The sequence below is a fragment of the Phyllobates terribilis genome, unplaced genomic scaffold, assembly GCF_046119375.1.
Source record: "Phyllobates terribilis strain yellow unplaced genomic scaffold, ASM4611937v1 Scaffold_1275__1_contigs__length_336725, whole genome shotgun sequence".
NCBI classification, from domain to species: Eukaryota; Metazoa; Chordata; class Amphibia; order Anura; family Dendrobatidae; genus Phyllobates; species Phyllobates terribilis.
Window position 1 is genome coordinate 228,251 of NW_027364035.1, and position 10,430 is coordinate 238,680.

At 48.8% G+C, this 10,430-nt stretch overlaps 1 long non-coding RNA gene across 1 annotated transcript; it reads right to left on the reverse strand.

The window, feature by feature from the left end:
• Positions 1-735: 735 nt before the first annotated feature.
• LOC141244067 (uncharacterized) lies at positions 736-5,675 on the reverse strand. The gene is made up of 3 exons (XR_012308056.1): positions 5,588-5,675; positions 3,157-3,226; positions 736-810 (listed from the first exon to the last, which is right to left on the reverse strand). It is a non-coding gene; the product is annotated as an uncharacterized lncRNA (long non-coding RNA).
• Between the last annotated feature and the right edge of the window lie 4,755 nt (positions 5,676-10,430).

Here is a 10,430-nt window from a genome sequence, read left to right on the forward strand (position 1 = left end):
CACAGGAGCTCTGTATATAGAGTCAGTGTAGAGGTAATACAGTGATCACCAGTGACATTATACATAGGAGCTCTGTATATAGTGTCAGTGTAGAGGTAATACAGTGATCATCAGTGACATTATACACAGGAGCTCTGTATATAGTGTCAGTGTAGAGGTAATACAGTGATCACCAGTGACATTATACACAGGAGCTCTGTATATAGTGTCAGTGTAGAGGTAATACAGTGATCATCAGTGACATTATACACAGGAGCTCTGTATATAGTGTCAGTGTACAGGTAATATAGTGTTCACCAGTGACATTATACACAGGAGCTCTGTATATAGTGTCAGTGTACAGGTAATACAGTGATCACCAGTGACATTATACATAGGAGCTCTGTATATAGTGTCAGTGTACAGGAAATACAGGGATCACCAGTGACATTATACACAGGAGCTCTGTGTTTGGTGTCAGTGTACAGGTAATACAGTGTTCACCAGTGACATTATATACAGGAGCTCTGTATATAGTGTCAGTGTACAGGTAATATAGTGATCACCAGTGACATTATGCATAGGAGCTCTGTATATAGTGTCTGTGTACAGGTAATATAGTGATCACCAGTGACATTATACACAGGAGCTCTGTATATAGTGTCAGTGTACAGGTAATATAGTGATCACCAGTGACATTATACACAGGAGCTCTGTATATAGTGTCAGTGTGTGTGTGTATAGGTAATACACATACTCACCAGTGATGTCTCTAGGTGAAGTTCTTTATCTGCAGACCGATATATCACATCTTCTATGCAGGACTTATCTCTGCAGAAAATAACATAGTTAGCTATAACTGATCACTTCCAGAGCACAAGCCACACTTTTCCCAAGATTTCTACACTGCATGAAATGACAAAATGCAACATAGTGCCGCACTACACAGTAAAAATAAAACACAAAATACATTTAGGGACTCCATCTTTAATAAAAAAAAAACATCATGAGAGATCAGAGATTATGGGGCCCAGTCAGGGATCGTACATAGAAATCATGTGGCCCAGTCAGGGGCGTATACAGAAATCATGGGGCCAATCAGGTTATGGGTGTACATAGAGATCATGGGGCCCAGTCAGCGGCGTGCATAGAGATCATGGGGCCCAGTCAGCGGCGTACATAGAGATCATGGGGCCAATCAGGTTAGGGGTGTACATAGAGATCATGGGGCCCCCTCAGCGGCGTACATAGAGATCATGGGGCCCAGTCAGCGGAGTACATAGAGATCATGGGGCCCAGTAAGCGGCGTACAAAGAGATCATGGGGCCCAGTCAGCGGCGTACATAGAGATCATGGGGCCGAGTCAGCGGCGTACATAGAGATCATGGGGCCCAGTCAGGGATCGTACATAGAGATCATGGGGCCCAGTCAGGGATCGTACATAGAGATCATGGGGCCGTATGAGGTGAGGCTCTCACCTCCTCAGGGAGCTCTCACAGGGCATCACAGGCCTTAGTATGAAGCAATACTAGAAGACTTGTGGAATTGCTTCATACTAAGGCCTGTGATGCCCTGTGGGAGCTCCTGAGGGCACCATACTGGGGAGGTGAGATCCTCACTTGGCAGTAGTAGGAGCAGCATCTCCATAGTGTGGCATTCACATCACACTACATGCTGCACTGTACAGGACTCCCAGCCGGCAGCAGGACAGATGAGGAGGTAACTGTCTGGGACCAGCGCCGGACTGGAGTACCTGGGGCCCACCAGGAAAAAATCAATCTTGGGACCCACCAGCACCATGCAGTTACCGTATATAGGAATAACATAAGTCCACAAACTCTTTCAAAATGAATCAACTTTATTAACCAATAAATCTCTGCTGCTGTGTAGTAGTCACAACACAGGGAGAGGTTAAACATTCAAGTATTTAATATGTATTGCAAATAAAGAATGTTTCCATTCTTAATATCCGAAAAAACAAATGACTGACAACCATCCACTATACCTAGACTAATAATACCATATAGAAGAGAGAAATACCGCCACACCATGACCAGAACACATACCACCACAAAGTGATCAAATACTACCAAGTACAAGGTATATATACTGCCACACCATGAGAAGACCACATATTACCACAAAATAGTGACTGTCTGAATAATACCACATACAAGGGACAAATACCGCCACGCCATGACCATGGCACATAATGGCACCAGATAGTGACTGATAATGAAAATGTAAAAAAGCGCTGTATATAGAGTTAGTGTACAGATAATGTAGAGATTATCAGTGACATTATACACAGGAGCTCTGTATATAGTGTAAGTGTACAGGAAATACAGGGATCACCAGTGACATTATACACAGGAGCTCTGTGTTTGGTGTCAGTGTACAGGTAATACAGTGTTCACCAGTGACATTATACACAGGAGCTCTGTATATAGTGTCAGTGTACAGGTAATACAGTGATCACCAGTGACATTATACATAGGAGCTCTGTATATAGTGTCAGTGTACAGGAAATACAGGGATCACCAGTGACATTATACACAGGAGCTCTGTGTTTGGTGTCAGTGTACAGGTAATACAGTGTTCACCAGTGACATTATACACAGGAGCTCTGTATTTAGTGTCAGTGCACAGGTAATATAGTGATCACCACTGACATTATGCATAGGAGCTCTGTATATAGTGTCAGTGTACAGGTAATATAGTGATCACCAGTGACATTATGCACAGGAGCTCTGTATATAGTGTCAGTGTACAGGTAATATAGTGATCACCAGTGACATTAGACACAGGAGCTCTGTATATAGTGTCAGTGTACAGGTAATATAGTGATCACCAGTGACATTATACACAGGAGCTCTGTGTATGGTGTCAGTGTACAGGTAATACAGGGATCACCAGTGACATTATGCACAGCTCTGAATATAGTGTCAGTGTGTGTGTGTATAGGAAATACAGGGATCACCAGTGACATTATACACAGGAGCTCTGTATATAGTGTCAGTGTACAGGTAATACAGTGATCACCAGTGACATTATGCACAGGAGCTCTGTATATTGTGTCAGTGTACAGGTAATATAGTGATCACCAGTGACATTATGCACAGGAGCTCTGTATATAGTGTCAGTGTGTGTGTGTGTATAGGTAATACACATACTCACCAGTGATGTCTCTAGGTGAAGTCCTTTAACTGCAGACCGATATATCACATCTTTTATACAGGACTTATCTCTGCAGAAAATAACATAGTTAGCTATAACTGATCACTTCCAGAGCACAATCCACACTTTTCCCAAGATTTCTACACTGCATGAAATGACAAAAAAAGAAACATAGCACTGCACTACACAGTAACAGTGCTCCAGTGTCATTCTGTGCCTGCTCATCTGTCTGATGGCAAAGATCTAAGAGAGATGAAGACAGAAGACCTATGGATTACGTTGGGAGTGAGGATTTTTCTTTATTAAAGATGGAGTCCCTAAATGTGTTTTATTTTTAATAATAAAAAAAAAAATTCTGTCTTTTTTTTTCTGTTTACTAGAAATTGATGGTGGCTATGTCTAATTTGGCGTGAAACCATGAATTTCGGGCTTAGTACCAGCTGATAAGGCAAAGATGGCCTGGTACTAACCCTATTATTACCCAGTGTGCCACTCACCACCAGGGCCGCTGGAAGAGCCGGGTAAAGCACCTAGAAATGGTGCCATGATGAATGCGCCATTTTCAGGGGTGGCTGCGGGCTGCGATTTTCAGCGTGGAGGGCCAAGAACGCTTGGGCCTTACCATGCTGCGAATCCCAGCCCCCAGCAGCCTGGTTTTATCTGGCTGGCGATCAACATATGGCGGGAAAAAAAAAAGTTAAGTTTAAAACAAATATTCGGCTTCTCTGTCTTTTGATCGCCAGACAAGGTAAAGCCAGGCAGCTGGGGGTGGCAGTACGTAGCTGTCTGCTTTATCTGCGGTGAGAATCAAAAATTTGTTTTTAAAATTTTCTTTTCACACTTCTATATGTGACAGACCCAACAGTCAATCGCAGATGCTGTCAAAGAGGATGGGCTTCTGTGATTGGCTGTTTGAGTAATGTACAATCAGCCCATACATTCTAGTATGGTACTATGTATGGGCTGCTTTCAGGTTACTCAAGCAGCCAGTCACAGACACCCATTCTCTGTGTCAGCCTCTGTGATTGGCTGTTGGGACTGTCACATATATAGAAGTGTGAAAATAAATAAATAATAAAACAGAAATGACATAGCGCTCTGCAGAAATTTTGATTCTCAGCGCAGATAGAGGTGGCAGCCCGTAGCTGTCTGCTTTATCTGCCTGGTTTTACCTTGACTGGCGATCAAAAGTCAGGAAAGCCCAATGTTTTTTTTTAATTATTTAAAAAAATAATTAAAAAAAAAAATGCGTGGGCTCCCGCCATATTTTGATCGGGGGGGCTGGGGGCTGGGATTCTCAGCATGGTAGGGCCCAAGCATTCTGGGCCCCCCACGCTGAAAACGGCAGCCCGCAGCCACCCCTGGAATTGGCGCATTCATCGTAGCGCCATTTCCAGGCACTTTATCCGGCTCTTCCAACGGCCCTGGTGGGGGGTGGCACGCTGGGTAATAATGGAGTTAATACCGGCTTTGTATTATCAGCTGGCACTAAGCCTGAAATTCATGGCGTCACGCCAAACTACACATGGCCACCATGAATTTCCAGTAAACAGAAAAAAACACAACACAATTTTTTAATAAAAATAAAACACAAAACACATGTAGGGACTCCATCTTTAATTAAAAACAAAATCCTCGCTCTGACGTAATCCACGGATCTTCTGTCTCCAGCTCAGCTACATCTTTGCCATTAGACAAATATGCCTGCTGACAGAGATGAGCAGGCACAGAATAACACTAGAACCCAGTTGTCAGAGAAGTGCTCAGCTGGCCTCCAGCCGCCGACCATGTTTTCCTGTGCGTTGCAAATAATGCATACTTTCAAACGCATGCCTATATTTGCTATGCAAGTCTACGGTACATTGCGTCTGCGCTGATTTACAACGGATGCGTTGTAACGCACAGCATAAACGCAATGATAACCCAGCCTAACAGCAGCGAGAAGGGGAGACGGAGCCCTGGAGACCGCCTAGTCAGTCTACTGGTGGTACTATCATGCCCATTGCCCAGTATGTACTGCCAGCCTCTGTGGTATTAGCATTCAAGCTCACATGGCATGTCCTGCCAGCCAGCCACTGGTGTTAGTACTAGCATAATAGTACCACACCACCAGTGGCTGGGCAATGGGCATGCATGATGGTACCAACAGTGGCTGGCAGGACATGCTGGGCATGATTCATGCCTAGTATGTCCTGCCAGCCTCCTTGGTACTATCATGCCCACCCACTATGTCCTGCCAGCCCCTGGTGGTAGTACATGCTGCTGGGCATAGTACCAGTAACCAGAGGCTGGCAGCAGGACATGCTGGGCAATGGGCATGATGAGAACCATGCCCATTGTCCAGTAGTATTTACTGCCAGCCTCGGCCAGGGGTCCTCCCAGTCACCCCTCCCCCCTATCCCTTCCTCCCTCCCCCCTCCCCGTTTCATACTCAGGCGTCGAGATGAGCTGCAGCCGCTGCCTGGAGCGACGCAGGGTCCATACTCCACAGCGCGCACAGGAAGCAGTCCCAGGGCAATGACGTCATCACCCTGAGACTGACCTCCTGCGCACGCGCCGGCAGTGTCGTGCTGCGCAGAGGAGGCAGAGGGCCCATCACTAATCATATCGGCAGTGCTGCGAACCGGGGGGGGGGCTCTGTTCTCTGTACAGGGCCCAGGGGTGTAGGGGGCGGGGCCATCGGGACCCGGGGGTTTTCCTGATCCTCCGGTCGGCCAGTCCGCCCTGCAGAGGGGCATATGTATACATGCAGGTCGGGCACATCCCAGTGGTGCAGACACATCCACACTGCACCCTGTATACTTGTGCACTGCCGTCTGCTGCAGTGGTAGGAGCCGCCTGAATGCATCTTCTTCCTGCCGGAGAGGAGCTTGTGGGCCTGTGCGGTGAGGAGGTGGACGCTGCGCACCTCCTGAGAAGTATATGGCACTCCATGTATCTGTGCACATAGTATACCACTCTAGTGTATAGCAGAAAGGAGACATCGACCAGAAGAGTCCAGGCATGTGGGTGATGCACATAATTATTATATTGATAACCAGGTGGAAGAGGAGGAAATGCAGAAAAAGGGGGGAATTAAAAACTATACGCAAAGGGGACGTCGAGACAGGAATTACAATTAACACCAGTGGGAATGGATCATGATTAGAACAGCAAAGGGATAATACAGAGAATCAAGCCACAAATTAATCCAGTATATAAAAATATATATACATATCATTAGTTAGATATATCTGTACATATGATTGTTTAATTATCATAAACTTTACATAAAGTGCAAGTGCCTCCAAAGAATAAATCTACATAAATTATATATCTCATATGTGAACAAATACAGGTGTTTCTCACTAAATTAGAATATAATCAAACAGTTATTGTTTATTTCTGTTAATGCTGATGATTATGGCTATACGAGTTTCACTTTTTTGTATTGAAGAACTGAAATAAATTAACTTTTTGATGATATTCTATTTTAGTGAGATGCACCTGTGTATGTATATATACAAGGGCTGGTCCCTTATTATTTGGATGTCGGTGTGAATCCTGTAGAGAGTAGTGCACTGACTTGGGCATATGTGCTGTTGACAGATATGTATTTGTATCCACTTTAAGCATTTTTAAAAAAGGTGACCACATGTGCATTGTACTCACGCTATAGCAGATGCAGATCCCACTCCTGAATGGCGTCCACCCGACGTATGTTTCGGCTTCTTGTCTTCGTCAGGGGGTGGCATCATTCGGAAAGAGCTAAGAGTTATACGGCCAACTATAGCCAATCAGGATGGAGGTATGTCTCCACCAACCAATGGGTGCTGAGGAGGCGTGGCGTGATACACAACGCGCACCAACGCTACGAGGAAACTATGTGACCTGTGATGCTGCGAGCACGTGATGGAGACACTTGATCGGGGGTCACGGGGCACATATAGATACAGTCGGGGAGGATGATGTGGAGACGTTCATGTGTATTGCCTCTTCAGCAGACATCTAATCTACTGATTGAGTGTGGATATATCGGATAAAGTGGAAAATCTTCTTAATTTATAATGATGGATAACGAGTATAGGTTACATATTACAGCAATACACAGGAATAGGGGGTAGTGAGTGTTACATGTATATAAGCATAGGCGGATTATAATGAGGACGATCTGGGCTACCGCCCGGGGCCCCGTACCTCCAGGGGTCTCCGGGGTGTCTATGGCCAGATTGTCCTCATTATATGTGCGGCGCCACGGCACATACCGGCAGACAGTGGGGGGGGGCCCAGGATCGCTCCCCCAGCAGCGGCACACAGCCGCTGCTTCTTCTTCGGCCGGGCCAGCACTGCAGCAGTTAACTTCCCTGTGCTGGCCCGGCCGCGTCACTGCTAGGAGACACAGCCCTGTGCGCGGCCGTGTCTCCTAGCTGTGACGTCACGCAGTGCGCACCCGGCCTGCAGTGCTGCACCGGAAAAGAGCTGGAGCCGAGTCGGGGGATGGTGAGTGTGTGTGTGTGTATGTATATGTATGTATGTGTGTGTGTGTGCAGGCAGATGTCATTGTGTGATGTCTGTTTATATGTATTTTTATATTTCAAATGTGTTTATGCGTGTATGTATATGTCTGTATATGTTTGTGTGTGCGTGACTGCGTGCGGCCTCCTGCTGAGTATAGATGGCGCCGTGCGGCCTCCTGCTGTCTCTGGGGGGGCGCCGTGCGGCCTCCCGCTGTGTATAGATGGCGCTGTGCGGCCTCCTGCTGTCTCTGGGGGGGGCGCCGTGCGGCCTCCCGCTGTGTATAGATGGCGCCGTGCGGCCTACTGCTGTCTCTTGGGGGGGGGCGCCGTGTAGCCTCCCGCTGTGTATATATGGCGCCGTGCAGCCTCCCGCTGTGTATATATTGCGCCGTGCGGCCTCCCGCTGTGTATAGATGGCATTGTGCGGCCCCCTGTGTATAGATGGCATCGTGTGGCCTTCCGCTGTTTATAGGTGGCGCCGTGGGGCCTCCCGCTGTGTATAGGTGGCGCCGTGCGGCCTCCCGCTGTGTATAGGTGGCGCCGCCCGCTGTGCATAGGTGGCGCCGTGCGGCCTCCCGCTGTGTATAGGTGGCGCCTCCCGCTGTGTATAGGTGGCGCCATGCGGCCTCCCGCTGTGTATAGGTGGCGCCGTGCTGCCTCCCGCTGTGTATAGGTGGCGCCGTGCGGCCTCCCGCTGTGTATAGGTGGCGCCGTGCGGCCTCCTGCTGTGTATAGGTGGCGCCGTGCGGCCTCCCGCTGTGTATAGGTGGCGCCTCCCGCTGTGTATAGGTGGCGCCGTGCGGCCTCCCGCTGTGTATAGGTGGTGCCGTGCTGCCTCCCGCTGTGTATAGGTGGCGCCGTGCGGCCTCCCGCTGTGTATAGGTGGCGCCGTGCGGCCTCCCGCTGTGTATAGGTGGCGCCGTGCGGCCTCCCGCTGTGTATAGGTGACGCCGTGCGGCCTCCTGCTGAGTAAAGATGGCGCCGTGCGGCCTCCTGCTGTCTTTGGGGTCGGGGGCGCCGTGCGGCCTCCTGCTGAGTATAGATGGCGCCGTGCGGCCTCCTGCTGTCTCTGTGAGGGGGGCACTGTGCGGCCTCCCGCTATGTATAGATTGCACCGTGCGGCCTCCTGCTCTCTCTGGGGGGGGTGCTGTGGGCCTCTCGCTGTGTATAGGTGGCGCCGTGTGGCCTCCCGCTGTGTATAGATGGCGCCGTGCGGCCTCCCGCTGTGTATAGATGGCTACGTGCGGCCTCCCGCTGTGTATAGATGGCTACGTGCGGCCTCCTGCTGTGTATAGATGGCTACGTGCGGCCTCCAGCTGTGTATAGATGGTTACGTGTGCTCAATATTGAGTCATACAATTAATGTAAGGCTATGTGCCCACGATGCAGAAATGCTCCGGATTTTTTTTGAGCGTTTCCGCATCTCCCTGGCAGAAAAAACGCATGTGGATTGTACATGCGGATTGTACATGCTTTTTTCCTGCCTGGGACTTGCTGATGTGAAGCGTTCTTCACTTGCATTTCCGCATGCGGGTTGACAAGCGCTTTCCAAGCGATTTTAGCATCACTTGGAAAGTGGTTGACAACTTGGTCACACTATATAAATACATGCAACCGGCATGGATTTATATAGTGTGACCATAAAAGAATGGTAAAAAATAAATATATAATTACCTTCTGATGGCCTGCCGACGTCAGCGGTCGCGTGACCCGTCACATGACTAAATGACGTCACGGCAGGTCCTTTTCAGACCATCGCGAGCTGCTGGCAAGCCAGGACGCATCGGATAAAGACATCGGGGGCCATCAGAAGGTAAGTATAATATTTATTTTTTATTTTATTCTTTTTTTACAGGTTCTATGGTACCCGGGTCCGGAGGACAGTCTCCTCTTCTCCAAACCCGGGTACCATCCGCACATTGAAGCGCATGGATTCTGTATGTACAGATGCAGTGATGCGGATTCCACGTGTTCTAATGCAAGTCAATGGCGGCGAAAGCGCCGTGCTTCCGCAAAATAATTGGTAGTGCAGCGGATTTTTCCGCAATGATAATTCGCAGCGGAAATTTACACAGCATGTGCACAGCACATGCGGATTATCATTGGGGAACATGGCCGACCTTCTATCAAGCGTTTTTAAGCGTTTCTGCAGCGGAATTGCCACCGCGGAAACGCTTAAAAAACGCATAGTGGGCACACAGCCTAAAAAAAATTATTATAATTAATATTGTGTTCTCCCCGCCTCAGTCCTCACAGCACAACGCAGAACACGAGCTCCTCATCACCAGTCCTCCTGTCCCGGCACAATGTGCGCACTGCTGCAGCTGCAGGTGGAATAGTGTCCACTGGACTGAGAAGGCCCCGCCCCTTCTGGTGACATCATGATTCCATAAAATCACTCCTCCCCCTCAAGAAATCAACTCCAATCTAGATGCTCCCCTGTTGCTGAGGCGCGGTGACGCTGTAGCTGGGTGATTGCAGTCAGAGTAGTGGTGTTTGGCGTCTGTACTACAGGTAAGAAGATGGGAATGTGCCAAGGTGATTACTACATTCAGGACAATAAGTAGCTAGCTGTAGGTGTGCAGAATCCCACTCCCAATATTGTCAGGGTCTCGCACCCCCTCGTGTCGTGGGCTGTCAGGCTCCCGCACCCCCTCGTGTCGTGGGCTGTCAGGCTCCCGCACCCCCTCGTGTCGTGGGCTGCCAGGCTCCCGCATCCCCTCGTGCTGTGGGCTGTCAGGCTCCCGCACCCCCTCGTGTCGTGGGCTGCCAGGCTCC